This window comes from Delphinapterus leucas, chromosome 19 (genome assembly GCF_059928025.1).
Source record: "Delphinapterus leucas isolate spDelLeu-1000000601 "Yukka" chromosome 19, BTC_Dleu_Yukka2, whole genome shotgun sequence".
Taxonomy (NCBI): Eukaryota; Metazoa; Chordata; class Mammalia; order Artiodactyla; family Monodontidae; genus Delphinapterus; species Delphinapterus leucas.
In genome coordinates, this window is record NC_143147.1 from 35,731,750 (window position 1) to 35,753,624 (window position 21,875).

The following is a 21,875-nucleotide window of genomic DNA, read 5'->3' on the forward strand; positions in this document are numbered from 1 at the left end:
CTAATCAATGAGGCCATAATTCCTCTCCACCCAGTAGCCTGGATCCCTAACTTTGCTCTCCTTGCTAAACCCTTATATCTAGCCGCTAAAGAAACCCCTCAAGGACCCCTCACCTCTCCTTCCGCCGTTCGACAGGCCTTTCTCACCCTCCGTAACGCTCTGATATCTTCTCCTCCCCTTTCTCTGCCCAACCCAAACTGACCTTTTCAGCTTTTTGTGGATTAATGGGCCGGAATAGCCACTGGACTCCTTGCCCAGCCTGTAGGGCCTTCCTACTGCCCCGTGGCTTGCCTCTCCAAACAGCTAGACCCAACCATTCGGGGATGGCAACCACGCCTTCAGGCTCTAGCAGCGGCAGCCGAACTGACCAAACAAACACTAAAACTGACTCTGGCCCACCCACTAACCGTGTTTTCCTCCCACCGGCTGGTCGACCTTCTAGGCCATAAGTCTCTCTCCCTCCTGGGCCCCTCCCACATCCAGGAGTTCCACCTACTGTTCATTGAAAACCCTGCTATCTCCCTCGACCTCTTCCCCCGCCTAAACCTGGCCTCCCTCTTGCTTATCTCCAATACCGGGACCTCCCCTTCCCACTCCTGCCCCCAAGTTGTAGAGGCCCTCAGCCCGCCGAGAGAGGGACTCTTTGACACCCCTCTTTCAAAACTGGACCACACCCTCTTCGTAGCATGCTTGCTCCCTGTTTTCTTAGGTTCCTTTTCAGGCGCATGGAGGAAGTCTCTCGGGTGGCCACAAACCAAATGTTCCTCGGTCCTTACACCTTGCTTCCTACAGAACCCCCCACTGGTCTCCCCTAAGCCTTGGACCTCTGGTTGCCCGACTCCCCTTTCGACACCCTCATTCAGCATGAAGTAGCCAGAGATCAGAATGCCACCCCATTACACCAAAGATGTCGGGATGTAAGGCCAACTGGCCCGAGGCAGGGGAACACAATCAGATTCACAGGTTGCATCAGACCGAAACTCTCCGGACAACCCAGTTCCAGAAACTGACCTGGAGACTTTCTGGACTACCCAGTTCCAGGAACTGACCTGGGGACTTTGAACCCAGCCCAGCCTTTCTGCCTTTTGAGGGGCAGGACTAACGGTCCCCCAGGATACCCGAAAAGACCACCAAATAAGGAATACCCTGCACCCTCCCAGATTCACCACACCCCTTTCCCTTCTTCCCCTATAAAATCTTGCCCAACCCTCGCCTGGTTGTGACTTCTCTGGCCACTTTCTCTCGGACCAGTGAACCTCACCCAGGAGCGCTCCCTAATACAGCTCACTTGAAGCTTTCCTCTGTTTTGCAGTGCCATTTGTTAAGATCTGACCTTACACTTATATATAAAAATTTTATGGTAATCACAAACCAAAAATCTACAACAGATGTACACACAAGAAAAGGAAAATGAATCTAAAAATAACACTAAAGGTGGTAATCAAATCACAAGAGAAGAGAACAAAAGAAGAAGAAGAAAAAAAAGGCCTACAGAAACAAAACAATGAACAAAATGGCAATAAGACCATACATATCAATAATTACCTTAAATGTAAATGGACTAAATGCTGGAATCAAAAGACACAGAGTGGCTGAATGGATATAAAAACAAGACCCATATATTTGCTGCCTATAAGAGACTCACTTCAGATCTAGAGAAAGACACACTGAAAGTGACGGAATGGAAAAAGTTATTCTATGCAAATGGAAATTAAAAGAAAGCTGGAGTAACAATACTTTTATCAGATGAAAGAGACTTTAAAATAAAGACTGTTACAAGAGACAAAGAAGGACATCAAGGGATCAATCCAAGAAGAAGATACAACAATTGTAAATATTTATGCACCCAACTTAGCACCACCTAAATATACAAGGATATGGACATAAAAGGAGAAACTGACAGTAACACAATAATAGTAGGAGACTTTAACACTCCATTAACATCAATGGACAAATCATCCAAGCAGAAAATCAATAAGGAAACACTGGCCTTAAATGACATCTTAAAACAGATGGACTTCCAAAAGCCTCAGAGTATACATTTTTTTCAAGTACACATAGAACATTTTCCAGTATAGATCAAATGTTAGGCTGCAAAACAAGCCACAGTAAATTTAGGAAAACTAAAATCATATCAAGCATCTTTTATAACCACAATGCTAAGCTACTAGAAACCAACTACAAGAAAAAAACTGCAAAAAATACAAACTCATGGTGGCTTAACAATATGCTACTAAACAACCAATGGATCACTGAAGAAATCAAAGAGGAAATAGAAAAATACCTGGAGACAAATGAAAATGAAAACACAATGATTCAAAATCCATGGGCCACAGCAAAAGCAGCTTTTAGCAATACCACAGGAAACAAGAAAAATCTCAAATAAACAACCTAACTGTACTCTTGAATGAACTGGAAACAGGAGATCAAAAACAACTCAAAGTTAATAGAAGGAAATAAATCATAAAGATCAGAGCAGAAATAAATAAAATAGAGACTAAAATAACAATACAAAAGATCAATGAAACTGAGAACTGGTTCTCTGAAAAGATTTTAAAAAATTGATAAACCTTTAGCTAGATACATCAAGAAAAAAAGAGAGAAGGCCCAAATCAGAAGTGAAAAAAGAGACGTTACAAACACCACCACAGAAATTTAAAAGATCATAAAGAGATTACTATGAACAACTCTATGTCAATAATATGGACACTGAAGAAGAAATGGACAACTTTCTAGAAATGGGCAGTCTCTCAAGACTAAAGCAGGACAAAATAAAAAATATGTACATACCAATTACCAGTATTGAAATTATATCAGTAATTAAACTAAAGTCCAGGACCAAATGGCTTCACAGGTGAATTCTACTGAATATTTAGAGAAGAGTTAACACAGAGTAGTTCTCAAACTACTCCAAAAGTTGCAGAGGAAATAACACTTCCAAGCTCATTCTATGAGGCCAGCATCACACTGATACCAAAACCAGACAAAAAGATATCATGCAAAAAGAAAGTTACAGGCCACTATCTTTAATGAACATAGATGCAAAAATCCTCAACAAAATATTAGCAAAGTGAATTCAACAATATATTAAAAGTGGGCTTTATCCCAGGGATACAAGGATGGTTCAAATCCACAAATCAATCAGTGTAATACATCACATTAACAAGCTGAAAAATAGAAACCATATGATCATCTCAATAGATGCAGAAAAAGCTTTTGACAAAATTCAATGACTATTTATGATAAAAAAAAAACTCTTCAGAAAATGGATGTAGAGGAAACATACTTCAACATAATAAAGACTATATATGATGAGTCAACAGTTAACAGTGTACTCAATGGTAAAAATCTTAAAACATTTCCTCTAAATGAATAAGATAAGGATGCCCACTCTCACCACTTTTATTAAGCATAGTATTGGAAGTTCTAGCCACAGCAGTCATACAAGAAAAAAAAATTGGATCCAAATTGGAAAGAAATAAGTAAAACTGTCACTGTTTGCAGATGACATGATAATATACATAGAAAATCCTAAAGATGCCACCAATAAACTATGAGCTCATTAGTGAATTTAGTAAAGTTGCAGGATACAAAATTAATATACAGAAATCTGTCACATTTATATACACCAAAAACAAACTATCAGAAAGAGAAATTAAGGAAACAATCCCATTTACAATTGCATCAAAAAGAATAAAATACTTAGGAATAAACCTTTGTAAGGAGGAAAAAACCTGTACTCAGAGAAGTGTAAGACACTGATGAAAGAAGTTGAAGACAACACAAAGAGATGAAAAGATACACCATGTTCATGGATTAGAAGAATTAATATTAATCACTAAGACTGTAAAACTGTCAACTGAAGGAAAAATGCACAACTTAAGATCAGTGAGTTTCAGTTTTATTCACTAACATTACTGAGGACTATAGCCCAGGAAATAGTTTCTCAGATACCTCTGAAGAACTGTTTCGAAAAGGTAGGGAAGGAGCCAGTACAAGTACATGGATTTTTTGGCTAGGAAATACATGTAGTCAAACACACATCTTGGTAAAAGATTATTACCAATCACAAAGAACAGATGTCTCGAAGTTAAAGATTTTAGTGCTTTTCTATATATGGGAAGATGCAAGAAACTTGGGTGACTGAAATTCTTGAAATATTCATCTTAACCATCTAGCCCAGTGCTTATATCCAAGGCACAGAATGCCTTATCTTATTTACTCCCTCCTGAATTTCCCTTGGGGTGTACCGTCAGCAGGAGACTGCAGTGAGTTAGGACTTAACTCATTGTAAGAAGGAATGAGTGATAAACTGTCCTTTTTGTTCATAATACAAATAAAGTAATAACATAAAATTGAATATATAATACTTTTAGTAAATGAGAGAGAATGCTTACTAATGAAAGGAATTATTTGAACATTTGAATTAACTGACCTTAATCAAATTGTCATGAATAAGACCTTCCACACAACGGTTAGAGAGTCACATACTAATCAAACACACTTGAAACATTTAAAAGTATTAAACAGGCCAGAAAGCAAATCTCAACAAATAAAACATAATTAGTATTATTCAGACTGGGTTCACTGAGTATCATGTAGAAAATTATAAATTCCTACACCCCACATGGGCACTGAGCCAATCTATGTGTCAAATATTAATACACTGACTATATCAGAATTTAACACTTCTGTGAGTTAATCATAAGCGTATTTATAAGATATTACTCAGGTGGTGGTGATGATGATTATTTTATTGCAATCCATTTGACTGATGTAAGACTTGCATCCAAATTTAAGAAGTCCTGATAAGCTGTGAGAAAAATAAAACCAAATAGGCAACATAGGCAACTGAGCAAGGGTTATAGGTAAGTAAGGAAAGTGAAAATAAGAATAACCATTAAACACATGGAAATGGCTTAATCTGGTCAGTAAACAGGAAAATATATATTTGATGTATATTTAAATAACCATTACATTCAGATTGAGGAATATCAATACCTAATGATTACCGAGTACAAGAGATGATGGAGGAAATCGGGAACTCTTGCATACTGCTAATGGGGATATAAGTTGTATTTTAGAGAGCACTTTGACAATTTCTAGTAAAGTTAAAGATGGACATAATCTAAGATTATCTAAGGCATATATTCTAGAGAAATTCTAGCATAGGTGCACAAAGGGATATATATATATATATATATATATATATATATATATATATATACAAAACTGTTTATGGTAACATTGTTTCATAGTAGCAAAAGCTCAGAAAAAAATTAAATAACATTAGAAATAAAAATAGATGACTAGATTGTGGGAAATCAACATAATGGAAAACCATAATAGAACTATGTTAAAATTAATTAAAGCTATATATAACTCCGAAAACCACAATGTGATCCCAAAAGAAATGTTGCACAAATATTTTATACACTTAAATTGTTACTCAACTTAAAAAAAAAAATTACATATCTGTAGAGACTTAATGGCCACACAAATTCATGATATCGGTGACTGCTGGGGAAGAAAAGAGATAACTTTCAGAAAGGCAGCGTGAGGAGCTCTATGGACCACTGCCCAGAAAACAGCTGTAACTGGTGGGAAAAAAATTAAGTCTCTGGAAATTTTCCTGAGCACATAAGTCAAATGAAGAAACATGTATTCAAGAAAATCTACTAAATCTCAGAAGACTGTGAGTCTGTGGCAACGGCTCCCTTCCTAATCCCTCTCCAACTGGCCAGGATAACAGAAGCTCTAATTTAGCCAGGTATAATCAAGAAAAAGTGTACCTCTTTTCCTCAGCCCCCAGGAAAGTTATAGGCTAACTCACTATCTTACTTGGAAGGGCAGGCTGCCAGGGTTTTTCATCTTCCATCCCCTAGCTCCAAGTTACAGAGGTTAAATTCTTGGCAGGTGTGGCCAAGATATTGCGTTCTCTCTTCTTCTACCCATCTCCAATTTATAGAGCAGAAGACAACACTATATAAGAAGAAAGCCAAAAAAAAAAGATACTGTCCCATCCCAGTGTTCTGCTTAATAAGTCAAGGACCTCACTCCAAGAGAAGCAGGCCACAGTCCCCATACTCAGCTCTAGAGTAGGGGTTAACAGACTTTGATAGGAGAAACTATACTACAAAAAATGTGTTTGAAGCTCTCCATGAAAGACCCAGCATTATTTGAAACAGTGTGGAGTATTTCAAGCCTAAGGGTACATTCAGAAACAATAGACATTTTGGTAGTATATGCAATTAAAAGCAACAAGCTAAACCAAAGGTCAACTAATTTACCAGAGAGAACAAAGGAAAGATACAGCTAAGAATAGCCCTCCTGTATTCAGAACAAGTTGCAACGACTTACCTAAAGAAATACCTCTCTATATGGACCCCAGTTTTATTGGATCAAACTTGGAGTAATTTATGACTTCATAACAAAATATAGAGCTTTCACGAGGCAATTAATACAGCCTAAAAGCTGGGGTGATACCAAAAAAGGAAATTGGTTTAATAGAGATATCAGGGAAAAAGAGAACCAAAGAGAGTCCTATTAAAACCACTGCCATCCCAGCGTGACTGCGTGCGTGCCCGAGTGTGTCCTTTGTGGAGTTATGTCAGATGCTTAACAATGAGGATACAGACAATAAATTTCAATGAAATAGTCCAGCCATGTTACTAAACAAGTAAATGAGCAAACAACAACAAAACCAAATCCCAGAGTCTGGGAGGATCAGTATCCAGAGTTGTTACAATATACTCCTTGAAATAATAAGTTTACAACAACAACAGAAACATGAGAAATGCAAAGAAAAGGGAAGTGTTATCCATCAAGAGGGGAAACAAAACAAATGACAGATGCTGCCTGTGAGAGAGTCCAGACATCAGATTAAGACAAAGACTTCAAGTCAGTAAACATCCAAGGAACTAAAGAAAACCATGCTTAATGAAGTAAAAAAAAAAAAAAAGCATGATGACAATGTCTTATGAGGTAGAGAATATCACTAAAACAATCGAAATTAGAAGAAGGAATGGAAATGTCCCTTTACTATTTTCTCATGTTAGAGATTATGATGGTTTTAATCAGAACAGACTCAGGTGGTTATTTATTTAGTGTCTGTCTGAATTGAACTATAAGATACAAGGAAACATCAACCATATCTCCTTTTGGTTATTTTTAAACACATATCCCCCAAGATCACGCACAGTGTCTGGCATATATAACACATCAAATAAATGTATTTAATAAAAACAAATGATTCTAGAGCATCAAAGAGAGATTCAGGTATTGGACATTTTGTATTTACAAAATGTGCCAGAATTTGCACTAGGAAATTATGAATACACTATAATTTTCATCTTCATAACTTTATGAAGGCAATAGTTTTGTCCATTTTATAAGTTAAGCAAAAAGAGTCTAAAAGAGATGAACTTACTCAAGGTCATAATCTACTAAGTGCCAAGGCCTGGATTAAATTTCTGTTTGTTTTATGTTATAGGCCTTTGATTTTTGTCCAGTGCTATTTAGTAGTAGAAAAAAAAATTAAAAATCATTCAGCAATAGAAGAAATAGCAAGAATAACACCATAAAGCTGTATTTATCTTTTGAGTTTGAGATTAGTACAACTTCCTAATTGCTTGCTTATTATCAAGTCAGACCTAACTCATCCGAGATGAGTCACAGTGCTGTTGAATGTTTGGGTCCTCCTAAAATTCCTTTGTAGAATCCCAATGTCATGGTATTTGGAGATGGAGCCTTTGAAATTTAATTAGACCATCATGTCATGAATGGGATCAGTACCCTTCTATAAGAAGTGACACAAGAAATATGATGTCCTTCTCTGCCATGATGTCCTTCTCTGCCATGTGAGGGCATAGAAAAAATGTGGCCATCTGTGAACCAGGAAGAGAGCTTTCACTAGAACCCAACCATGCTGGCATCCTGATCTCAGACTTCTAGCCTCTAGAACTATGAGAAATAAATACTTGTTTAAGATGCCCAGTCTATGACATTCTGTTATAGCAGCCCACACTAAGACACAGAGGCTTCCATGCATTTATTGTGATCACAAATTAATATGAATTTCCTAATCCAGACTTTCTTAGGAAAGAAAGTGAGATAAAGACCAGGTAGATGCAGAGGCTGGGGATGCTCTGTGATGGTGAGAGTGGGTTTAGTTGAGGATGAGGAGTCAGGATATGGAAAAGGGAAGAAGTAGAGATAAAAAATTCACTGGAGGGTGTGTATGTCTGTGGGTGGGGAGAAATATACATGTTAGTTAAAGGAGAAATTTTCAGGTCACCAGAAGCAACTAATTAATACCATTCTGAAGAGTAACCAGAAAAGAAATTTGTTTGACAAATTGATACATTAAGTCCCCTACATACGAACGAGTTCCATTCCAAGAGCACGTTCATCAGTATAATTTGTTTATAAGTCCAACAAAGTTAGCCTAGGTACCCATAGTCATCTGTATAGTACTGTACTGTAATAGGTTTATAATACTTTTCACACAAATAATATATAGAAAACAAACACAAAAAATAAAGAAAACATTTTTAATCTTACAGTACAGCACCTTGAAAAGTACAGTAGTACAGTACAACAGCTGGCATACAAGGGCCGGCATCAAGTGAATAGGCAAGAAGAGTTACTGACTGGAGGAGGGAGAGGAGGTGGGAGATGGTACAGCTGAAGGAGCATCAGCAAGAGGAGATGGAGGGTAAGCTGCAATTTCACTCATGCTTGATGCTGATGCCACAGATTCTGGTTCCTTGCTGTGTTCAATTCTATCTACACTCTTGGAAAAACGATCCAGTGATGTCTGTGTAGTAGCTCTTTTCTTCTCATCATGGATGACACGGTAGCACTGGATTGCACTCTGTCCGGCTGCTGCAACCTTTGTGGACCATTCTACTTTCAGGTCATATGCCTCCTCAAATAAAGACAATCCCCTTGCCATTTCCTGCATCATGAATCTCTTCTGTTTTTCAGTTACTTCTTCTTCCTCTTGTCTCTCTTCATCCTTTCTCTGGGCCACCAATTGCATCAGGCCTTTTTTGGAAAGCTCCTCGTGTTGCACAGCAAGGAGCTCAATATTTTAAGAACGAGTAAAATCTACAATTTTTCTTTTCTTCTTTTTTTACATATTTATTGCAGTATAATTGCTTTACAATGGTGTGTTAGTTCTGCTTTATAACAAAGTGAATCAGCCACACACATACATATGTTCCCATATCTCTTCCCTCTTGCATCTCCCTCAAACCAACCCTACCGATCTCATCCCTCCAGGTGGTCACAAAGCACCGAGCTGATCTCCCTGTGCTTTGCGGCTGCTTCCCACTAGCTATCTACCTTATGTTTGGTAGTCTACATATGTCCATGCCTCTCTCTCCCTTTGTCACAGCTTACCCTTCACCCTCCCCATATCCTCAAGTCCATTCTCTAGTAGGTCTGTGTCTTTATTCCTGTCTTACCACTAGGTTCTTCATGACTTTTTTTTCTTAAATTCCATATATATGTGTTAGCATATGGTATTTGGCTTTCTCTTTATGAGCTACTTCACTCTGTATGACAGACTCTTGGTCTATCCATCTCATTACAAATAGCTCAATTTCGTTTCTTTGTATGGCTGAGTAATATTCCATTGTACATATGTGCCACATCTTCTTTATCCATTCATTCAATGATGGACACTTAGGTTGTTTCCATCTATGGGCTATTGTAAATAGAGCTGCAATGAATATTTTGGTACATGACTCTTTTTGAATTATGGTTTTCTCAGGGTATATGCCCAGTAGTTGGATTGCTAGGTCATATGGTAGTTCTATTTGTAGATTTAAGATTTTAAGGAACCTCCATATTGTTCTCCATAGTGGCTGTACAATTTTTCCTTCTCAAGATTGCTTTGGCTATTCGGGGTCTTTTGTGTTTCCATAAAAATTGTGAAATTTTTTGTTCTAGTCTGTGAAAAATGCCATTGGTAGTTTGATAGGGATTGCGTTGAATCTGTAGATTGCTTTCGGTAGCAGAGTCATTTTCACAATATGGATTCTTCCAACCCAAGAACATGGTATTTCTCTCCATCTATTTGTATCATCTTTAATTTCTTTCATCAGTGTCCTAATTTTCTGCATACAGGTCTTTTGTCTCCTTAGATTTATTCCTAGATATTTTATTCTTTTTGTTGCAATAGTAAATGGGAGTGTTTTCTTGATTTCACTTTCAGATTTTTCATCACTAGTGTATAGGAATGCCAGAGATTTCTGTGCATTAATTTTGTATCCTGCTACTTTACCAAATTCATTGATTAGCTCTAGTAGTTTTCTGGTAGCATCTTTCGGATTCTCTATGTATAAAATCATGTCATCTGCAAACAGTGACAGCTTTACTTCTTCTTTTCCAATTTGGATTCATTTTATTTCCTTTTCTTCTCTGATTGCTGTGGCTAAAACTTCCAAAACTATGTTGAACAAGAGTGGTGAGAGTGGGCAACCTTGTCTTGTTTCTGATCTTAGTGGAAATGTTTTCAGTATTTCACCATTGAGGACGATGTTGGCTGTTGTTTAGTCATATATGGCCTTTATTATGTTGAGGAAAGTTCCCTCTATGCCTACTTTCTGCAGGGTTTTTATCATAAATGGGTGTTGAATTTTGTCGAAAGCTTTCTCTGCATCTATTGAGATGACCATATGGTTTTTCTCCTTCAATTTGTTAATATGGATTATCACATTGATTGATTTGCATATATTGAACAATCCTTGCATTCCTGGAATAAACCCCACTTGATCATGGTGTATGATCCTTTTAATGTGCTGTTAGATTCTGTTTGCTAGTATTTTGTTGAGGATTTTTCCATCTATGTTCATCAGTGATACTGGCCTGTAATTTTCTTTCTTTGTGACATCCTTGTCTGGTTTTGGTAACCAGGTGATTGTGGCCTCATAGAATGAGTTTCAGAGTGATCACCCTTCTGCTATATTTTGGAAGAGTTCGAGAAGGATAGGTGTTAGCTGTTCTCTAAATGTTTGGTAGAATTCGCCTGTGAAGCCATCTGGTCCTGGGCTTTTGTTTGTTGGAAGATTTTTAATCACAGTTTCAATTTTAGTGCTTGTGACTGGTCTGTTCATATTTTCTATTTCTTCCTGATTCAATCTTGGCAGGTTGTGTGTTTCTAAGAATTTGTCCATTTCTTCCAGGTTGTCCATTTTATAGGAATAGAGTTGCTTGTAGTAATCTCTTATGAACTTTTGTATTTCTGCAGTGCCAGTTGATACTTCTCCTTTTTCATTTCTAATTCTATTGAGTTGAGTCTTCTCTCTTTTTTTCTTGATGATTCTCGCTAATGGTTTATCACTTCTGTTTATCTTCTCAAAGAACCACCTCTTAGTGTTACTGATTTTTGCTATTGTTTCCTTCATTTCTTTTTCATTTATTTCTGATCTGATCTTTATGATTTCTTTCATTCTGCTATCTTTGGGATTTTTTTGTTCTTCTTCCTCTACTTGCTTTAGGTGCAAGGTTAGGTTGTTTATTTGAGATGTTTCCTGTTTCTTAAGGTAGGATTGATTGTATTGCTATAAACTTCCCTCTTAGAACTGCTTTTGCTGCATCCCATAGGTTTTGGGTCATCATGTCTCCATTGTCAATTGTTTCTAGGTATTTTTTGATTTCAACTTTGATTTCTTCAGTGATCACTTCGTTATTAATATTGTATTGTTTAGACTCCATGTGTTTGTATTTTTTACAGATCTTTTCCTGTAATTGATATCTAGTCTCATAGCATTGTGATCCGAAAAGATACTTGATACAATTTCAATTTTCTTAAATTTACCAAGGTTTGATTTGTGACCCAAGATATGGTCTATCCTGGAGAATGTTCCATGAGCAATTGAGAAAAATGTGTATTCTGTTGGTTTTGGATGGAGTGGCCTATAAATATCAATTAAGTCCATCCTGTTTAATGTATCATTTAAAGCTTGTGTTTCCTTATTTATTTTCATTTTGGATGATCTGCCCATGGGTGAAAGTGGGGTGTTAAAGTCCCCTACTATGAATGTGTTACTGTCGATTTCCCCTTTTATGGCTGTTAGTATTTGCCTTACGTATTGAGGTGCTCCTATGTTGTGTGCATAAATATTTACAATTGTTATATCTTCTTCTTGGATCGATCCTTTGATCATTATGTAGTGTCCTTCTTTGTCTCTTCTAATAGTCTTTATTTTAAAATCTATTTTGTCTGATATGAGAATTGCTACTCCAGCTTTCTTTTGGTTTCCATTTGCATGGAATATCTTTTTCCATCTCCATACTGTCAGTCTGTATGTATCTCTAGGTCTGAAGTGGGTCTCTTGTAGACAGCATATATAATGGTCTTGATTTTGTATCCATTCAGCCAGTCTGTGACTTTTGGTGGGAGCATTTAATCCTTTTACATTTAAGGTAATTATCAATATGTATGTTTCTATTACCATTTTCTTAATTGTTTTGGGTTTGTTATTATAGGTCTTTTCCTTCTTTTGTGTTTATTGTCTAGAGAAGTTCCTTTAGCATTTGTTGTAAAGCTGGTTTGGTGGTGCTGAACTCTCTCAGCTTTTGCTTGTCTGTAAAGGTTTTAATTTCTCCATCAAATCTGAATGAGATCCTTGCTGGGTAGAGTAATCTTAGTTGTAGGTTTTTCTCCTTCTTCACTTTAAATATGTCCTCGCAGCCCCTTCTGCCTTGCAGAGTTTCTGCTGAAAGATCAGCTGTTAACCTTATGGGGATTCCCTTGTGTGTTATTTGTTGTTTTTCCCTTGCTGCTTTTAATATGTTTTCTTTGTATTTAATTTTTGATAGTTTGCTTAATATGTGTCTTGGCATGTTTCTCCTTGGATTTATCCTGTATGGGGCTCTCTGTGCTTCCTGGACTTGATTAACTATTTCCTTTCCCATATTAGGGAAGTTTTCAACTATAATCTCTTCAAATATTTTCTCAGTCCCTTTCTTTTCCTCTTCTTCTTCTGGAACCCCTATAATTTGAATGTTGGTGTGTTTAATGTTGCCCCAGAAATCTCTGAAACTCTCCTCAGGTCTTTTCATTCTTTTTTCTTTATTCTGCCATAGTTATTTCCACTATTTTTTCTTCCAGGTCACTTACCCATTCTTCTGCCTCAGTTATTCTGCTATTTATCCCACCTAGAGTGCTTTTAATTTCATTTATTGTGTTGGTCATTGTTGTTTGTTTCATCTTTAGTTCTTCTAGGTCCTTGTTAAATGTTTCTTGCATTTTGTCTGTTCCATTTCCAATATTTTGGGTCAACTTTACTGTCATTATTCTGAATTCTTTTTCATGTAGGCTGCCTATTTCCCCTTCATTTTTTAGGTCTAGTGGGTTTTTATCTTGCTCCTTTATCTGCTGTGTGTTTTTCTGTCTTCTCATTTTGCTTATCTTATTGTGTTTGTGGTCTCCTTTTGCAGGCTGCAGGTTTGTAGTTCCTATTGTTTTTGGTGTCTGTCCCCAGTGGCTAATGTTGGCTCAGAGGGTAATGTAGGATTTCTGGTGGAGGGGACTAGTGCCTGTGTTCTGGTGGATGAGGCTGGATCTTGTCTTTCTGCTGGGCAAGTCCACGTCTGGTGGTGTGTCTGTGGACTTATCATGATTTTAGGCAGCCTTTCTGCTAATGGGTTGGATTGTGTTCCTGCCTTGCTAGTTGTTTGGCATAGGGTGTCCAGCACTGTAGCTTGCTGGTCGTTGAGTGAAGCTGGGTGCTGATGTTGAGATGGAGATCTCAGGGAGATTTTCACCATTTGTTATTATGTGGAGCTGGGAGGTCTCTTGTGGACCAGTGTCTTGAAATTGACTCTCCCACCTCAGAGGCACAGCACAGACTCCTGGCTGCAGCACCAAGAGCCTTTCATCCACAGAGCTCAGAATAAAAGGAAGAAAAAATAGAAAGAAAACATTAGTAGAAGAAGAAAGAAAGAAAGACAGAAACAAACAAGGGAGGGAGGGAGGGAGTAAAGAAGGAAGGAAGGAGGGAAGGAAGGAAAAAAGAGAATAAAGTAAAATAAAATTAAGTAAGATAAAATATAATAAAGTTATTAAATTAAAAAAAATAATTATTAAGAAAAAGAAAGAAAAAAATTAAAAAAAAAAAGACGGATAGAACCCTAGGACAAATTTTAGAAGTAAAGCTATACAGACAAAAATCTCACACAGAAGCATACACATACACACTCACAAAAATAGGAAAATGGGAAAAAATCATAAATCTTGCTGTCAAAGTCCACCTCATTTTGGGATGATTCGTTGTCTAAAGGAAGGAAAGAAAGAAAGAAAGAGAGAGAGAGAGAGAAAGAAAGAAGATAAAATAAAATAAAGTTATTAAAATAAAAAAGATTATTAAGAAAAAAAAAAAAGGATGGATAGAACCCTAGGACAAATTGTGGAAGCAAAGCTATATAGACATAATCTCACACAGAAGCATACACATACACACTCACAAAAAGAGGAAAAAATCTTGCTCTGAAAGTCCACCTCCTCAATTTCGATGATTTGTTGTCTATTCGTGTATTCCACAGATGCAGGATACATCAAGTTGATTGTGGAGCTTGAATCCACTGCTTCTGAGGCTGCTGGGAGAGATTTCCCTTTCTCTCCTTTGTTCTCACAGCTCCCAGGGGCTCAGCTTTGGATTTGGCCCCGCCTCTGCGTGTAGGTCGCCAGAGGGCGCCTGTTCTTTGCTCAGACAGGACGGGGTTAAAGGAGCAGCTGCTTCGGGGTCTATGGCTCACTCAGGCCTGGGGGAGGGAGGGGCATGGGATGTGGGGCAAGCCTGCGGTGGCAGAGGCCGGCGTGACGTTGCACCAGCCTGAGGCGTGCCGTGCGTTCTCCCGGGGAAGTTGTCCCTAGATCCTGGAACCCTGGCAGTGGCGGGCTGCACAGGCTTCCCGGAAGCGGGGTGTGGATAGTGACCTGTGCTCGCACACAGGCTTCTTGGTGGCGGCAGCAGCAGCCTTAGCGTCTCATGCCCATCTCTGGGTTCCGCGCTTTTAGCAGCGGCTCGCGCCTGTCTCTGGAGCTCCTTTAAGCTGCGCTCTTAATCCTCTCTCCTCGTGCACCAGGAAACAGAAGGAAGAAAAAGTCTCTTGCCTCTTCGGCAGGTCCAGACTTTTACCTGGACTCCCTCCCGGATAGCCGTGGTGCACTAACCCCCTGCAGGCTGTGTTCACGCCCCCAACCCTACTCCTCTCGCTGCGCTCCAACCGAAGCCCGAGCCTCAGCTCCCAGCCCCTCCTCTCCCGGTGGGTGAGCAGACAAGCCTCTTGGGCTGGTGAGTGCCAGTTGGCACCGATCCTCTGTGTGGGAATCTCTTTGCTTTGCCCTCCGCACCCCTGTTGCTGTGCTCTCCTCTGCAGCTCTGAAGCTTCCGCCTCCGCCACCCGCAGTCTCTGCCAGCGAAGGGGCTTCTAGTGTGTGTAAACCCTTCCTCCTTCACAGCTCTCTCCCACTGGTGCAGGTCCCGTCCCTATCCTTTTTTCTCTGTTTATTCTTTTTTCTTTTGCCCTACCCAGGTACGTGGGGATTTTCTTGCCTTTTGGGAGGTCTGAGGTCTTCTGCCAGCGTTCAGTAGGTGTTCTGTAGGAGTTGTTCCATGTGTAGATGTATTTCTGGTGTATCTCTGCCCAGGGAGAAATTCCAGCAGCAGGTATGGGTGACACATCCTCATCTTTAGCAGATGGCAGACTGGCGACTCCTCATTTATCATCTCCTGCTGCTCGACTTTGCCATTCCACCCGCTTTGCTAACAATCTCCCCACTTGGAGAGTCAGTGCCTTTAAACTCCTTTTTTGCACAGTTTGCAATTTGTGCCTATAATAATTTTTGCCTTACTCCATTCTTTCAATTATTTTCACTTTTGTTTCCATCATTATCAGTTGGTGCTTCTTAGCAGTACCAGCTACATCACCATTGCTTTTATGCTTGCTTCTGGAATCCTGGGCTTGAAATAAAGATACTGTACTACTGTACTCTATACAGTACTGTGTAGTGAAGTACACAGAAGGAAAACCACTTTGTAGAGGATGCAAGCACATGACAGTATAAAATGTATGCTAGAAACGTGAACTAACTTACGTTATTGGACATGAAAATGCATGTTCACATCTTTGAAAGTTCACAACTTGAAGGTTCTTATGTAGGGGACTTATGGTATTAAGTGAATCAAAATGAGAAGCTTGGGCCTGTGACCTGGAACTATTTGCTGCAGTGCTTGCACATAAACCAATGTCTCCTTGAGTAACAAAATGCAAAGAAACTATGAGGGACTAAATGACTGCATACATGCACAGTTGGGGCAAATTATGGACAACTATATACAAAAAGACCAAAAGCCCAACTGCCACTTCTGAAAAAACAGGGTGTTGGGAGTAAAAGCAGGGTACTGTACATGCCCCCTGAACTCAACACCACCAAAGGGGTGGGCAGACCACCTAAGCCACCCCTCTGGCCCACCCCCTGTACACACCCTTACCTCACCCCATATAAGGAACCAGCTCGTCCCCCTCGGGGAGCAAGCAAGGGAACGTGTTACTTGTTTTTGCTCCCCCCTGCTGCAGCAGGGATCCCTTGCCTGAATTTCTTGTCTGGCCACGTATCAATTTCTATTAATTAAGGAAGGCCAAGAACTCTGTTCAGTAAAAAAATGAAGGAAATTTGCACTACTATCCAGAAAATACATGATAAATAGATTTTCTTAAACATTGACAAATCTACCCCTCATATTTCCTGTATAAACTCTTACTCAAATTATAAGTTACCCTATAAACATTTCCTGGCAAACCTGCATGGTATATCTTTTCTTAGGGGCATATCTGTGAGTATATAGAGAAGTAGTTTATCACTGTTGTTGTGATATGAATATTATGGGTATATGTCCCACCTTAGGTGATCATCAATGGTGATTTTGGACACACAATTTTACATTCTGGGGTCCAGTTTCCTCTTAAGTAAAATGAAATTTTAAGTTTAAATATATTGTAAGGTTTGCTTACAAATAATCATTCTATTTTCATTTAACTTAATCACAACACACATTAACTGGTAAAAGTGAAATGGTCCCCCAAATCATGGAGGTGAGATTAAAGATGAAATCCTTGAGAAATTTGGAGCCTGGGTCAAGGGGAGCAGGAGTTTGTATGAAGCAAGACAGTCAATAATCAGAATATTTTTAGAATTAACTTAGGAGTCTAAAAGATTTTTTTATACATACGGCTCTATTTCACTATATGCTGTAGTCATCATTCTTTATTTTAAAATTTTTATTTTATATTGGAGCATTGTTGATTAACAACATTGTATTTGTTTCAGGTAGACAGCACAGTGATTCAGTTATACATATACATGTATCGATTCTTTTTGTAGTCATCAGTCATTACTAGAAATTCCCATCAGACTCATCTAAAGAGCTTTTTGTGAAAAACACACAGATGTAAGACCTCACTAGTGAAGATTCTAATTTATTATGATATTGTCTTTCTTTATTATTTATTTTAAAACTCAAATAAAAATTCCTGTCACATACCATTCACCATTACTTAAGATTCTCTCCAAGAAGATTTGGGTCAGGAGATGGTGTTTTCATTCTGAAATGGATGTTATTGGCCAGAGGATATATTTAAAATACATAACCTGGCTTTTGAGGGGGGTGAAATTCTACAGGGTAGGGTTCTTTAACCTTCTGTATGTGCACAGTATTTTTGTGTGGGCTACTGCAAAGAGAGAAATGTTAGTGTTCTGCCAAACAGTGGCACTCATTAGGCAGAAATTCTTTGGTTTAAAGCAATAATTTTAATTAGCACAAGCTTATGCAAATATCAGTTTATATAAATGACTTCTTGAATTCCAATAAGAAGTAATAATGTCCTCAGTTACCAATATCTGAAAAGACATCTTTAGGTAGCAATTCAAAATAGAGAAAAAAGTAAAGGATTCAGTTGTATCATTAGCTCCAGCATATTTCTTAAATATTAAGATATTTTGTTATAGAAATTCCAAGTTCCCTCCAATCAGCAATTTGTCTTACAGTATCTTAGATTTAGCAAAATTTGTTGACAAAATAAAATTAAACTATGTTTGTAAGAGGCACTGAAAGATTAAAAGAGAAAATCCTGATCAACTACCTAAAATATAAAATTGTTCTAAGATAATTGTCCTGTTGTTCAAAAACAGTCAAGGAAAATTATTTCAAGAAATGTGGCAAAAGTTTAACATAATGATTATATAAAAGATAGATAAAAGTTTTACACAATAATATTAAGAAATGAATGTTTAAATAAGCAAGAAAAAATGATGAGAATATATAATAAATTTGAAGATTTCTGTAAACTATTAACCCTATTTTAATGAAATAAATGTGCATTTAAATAAGATATAATTTATTGTCACTAAATATGGAAAATCTAATTCTTAGTGCTGGTGGGGATACATGAACTTGCTATTGTCATATGTAGCTCAGCACATGGCAATAAAAAATTTTGTGACATTTTTGGAAAGAAATTTGCCATGTATTTCAAAATCCATGAAACAAGTCATATATTTTGCCTAAGAAGTTTATTGGCATTGAATTAAATTAATAATCAAAGAAGTTAAGTTATTGTAAAAGATAATTATGAATATAATACAATTTAAAACATGCATACAATGTAATGTGCAGCAAAGATGCCAAAAGTAAGCATATGAATATTCTATTTTTGACTATGCCAAAATAGTTATTCATATAAAGTCTAGAAGACAACTGATACAAAAATAAAAACAATGATTGTGTTAGGATTGTGGTGTCATGTGGGCTCCTCTCATTTGCCAAATTCTCCCTAATATTGTTATATAAATCTGATAAGGGTGACATAGACACAAGAAGAGAGCAGAGGTTCCAGGTGTTTTTTTCACTATATTCACTTACTTTGTGAGATAAAGGGCAATGGCAAAAGGGTGTGAGAATAAGAGAATGAACACATTCCTTAAAACTATACAGAGACGTCAAACTGGTCAGAAATAATTTGCTAAAATGTAGCGTGAGCCTTTTCTTGGTTTCTTTTTTATTGTTTCTATCACCTGCGGATTTGACATAACAAAATTATAATGATTCACAGCCATGCTAGAGAGAGGTTTATAATGTATACGGAAAAATCTTCATAAGGTTTGGAGCTTGCGGGTCTGTGCAAAACCATGGGAAATTGCTTCAGAGACCACACGGAAGTATGAGTGTGGGGGAGACTAAGCCAGAGACTAAGTGTGGGGGATACTATGGATAAAAGCAACTGAAATACAGTATTTAGAGTGACAGGTCACCATAGAAGTTGAAAAATGCATTTAGCTTATCCAGGTGTGCTGCATATACTCAATGTTGAGCAACTGTTAGTAAGCAAAGCACATATTATATTATGCTTTTTGGTGTTTTCATTATTTGTCTAGGGGATTAAGTAGAAATTTTCTCTTGAAAGAGAAAGTGTGTTAAACACATAAAAATAAACCAGATTAAGTTTCATCTCTGCCAGGTGAAAGACAGTATTAATATCTAATGGGATATTGAGCTCAAAAAAGCAGATACTTCATTGGATGGATAGAAAACCAGCTCTACATCCTGTCAAAGCACAAATTGTATCAATACAGAATGAGCTCCCACCTCTGGGTAGAGGGGTTTTTAGATTGAATTCCAATGAAAACTGGTATATCTTGGGCAATTTTATGCAACAGCCATTAAGGTGTACAAATACAAGAGGAGAAATAATTTAGTTTAATTTCTATAAGATACTTCTCAATTGCAAATCTCTTTTGGTCTAGAGCGAAAATTGTGTCCAGTCCTTTCGCCCAGACTTTTGGCCCAGAAAATTGATGATTTTATGAAGTAGGTGATGATTCTATAATTTGCAATCAAAAGTAGGGTTGGGCTGTCAATACCAGAGAATTTTGTATTTTCACTTGTTGGAAAGGTCAACAGCGAAATTCTTTTGGGGGTTAATTTTACAAATGCATAAATGGGAACATAGTGGTGAAATAGCTTGTTCAAGTTTACATGTCTAATTATGGTATAAGGAGGACTAGAAACTTACAACTTCTCTAAATTAATTAAACTTTGAAAACTCTTGTATGAATTTTTAAAAAGTACATTTATGTGAGACTTAGCTTCAGAAAAGATTGGCTGCATTTTGCTTGTGGGAGATGAACAGGGATTGTCATTGACTGGTAACTGGCTTTATGATAAAAATAAGAAGAACGCCTCATTTCTCTGGACTGGCAACAGTGGACTTTCAAACTACAAGCAGACCTATTTATTATGTTAATAAAGAAAGAACAAACTCTCTTCACTAAGCCACTAAGGTGGCTCTTAGTTATGACAGAGAGTAAAATAAAATCCAATGGGATAAAAGTCAGAAGGATTTCATGATTCTCCATGAAGATATTAAAAAAATGGTTGGAGAGGGACTTCCCTGGTGGTACAGTGGTTAAGAATCCACCTGCCATTGCAGGGGACATGGGTTTGAGCCTTGGTGCATGAGGATCCCACATGCCATGGAGCAACTAAGCCCGTGAGCCACAACTGCTGAGCCCACTCACCACAACTACTGAGCCCTGCATGCCTAGAGCCCATGCTCCACAGCAAGAGAAGCCACTGCAATAAGAAGCCCGTGAATTGCAAGGAAAAGTAGCCCCCACTCGCCACAACTAGAGAAAGCCCATATGCAGCAATGAAGACTCAACACAGCCAAAAATAAATACATAAATAAATATATAAATTTATTTAAAAAATGGTTGGAGAAAATATGCAATACTGACAAATAGAAGACACATTTGAAAGGTAAACTAATTAATATATTCATGATGATGAACTCAGAGCTATCACTTATGGCATGAGAAATAAACAAAAGAGTTAACCACAGACCCCTTCCTAAAGACATTGTTTTGTGAATTATTGTGACCCAATACAACTGGTAAAATTCCAGAAATCATCACAATGATTGTTAGAGACTAAAGAAAAATCATGGTTCTCCCATATATAGGCTCTCCTTACCAATTATATTTTCATTCAATGACTTTGCAATGGACAGATATTCAACAAATATTTATCAAGCATTTTCTGTGTTGGGTTAGGCACCATAAATACTGAGTGAAAAGTGCACAGCTTTTAACCTTAAACTTATATATTTATGTGAATATTTGTAAATAATATATGAAAGGGAGAAGAAAATGGATAATTGAGGAATAATGGGAAGAACTGTGTTATAAAAAAAATTGTGGGAATGAGATGAAAACAAATGAAGCTGACTAAGAGGATCAAAGAGAAAAGAGCAGATGAACTCAATCTGTCAATTATATGGCCACTGCAACTACAACATATTCTAAGAGAAACATTGCTACTCACTGCTTAAGGCACAACCCTACAATGATTATTCAAATCATTTCACCTGAATACTGTTTATTAAATCAGCGTTTGCCACCTGAGCCAAGTGTAGTTAATAAGATAGCCAACTAAATATGATGTGAACAATGAAAAAGAATGAGCTGAGACAACCATATTCTCTCCTTGGAATTATATTAGGAAAATCAGAAAATTTTAAGAAATTAACAACATAAACTAAAAATTCCAGAGAGAGGACAGTGAATTGAATTGGGGCTATTAATAATTGTGATACACCAAAGGAATGAGGAAACAGACACTATGGAGTGGTACTTGATATGAAGAGTAGAAGAGAAAAAAGTCAGTAGACAATGAGAAGAAAATAAAATCAACAAGCAGAAATTTCCTCCCTTCCTTCCTTCCTTCTTTCCTTCCTTCCTTCCTTCCTTCCTCCCTTCTTTCTTTTTCTTCCTTCCTTCCTCCCTTCCTTCCTTCCTTCCTTCC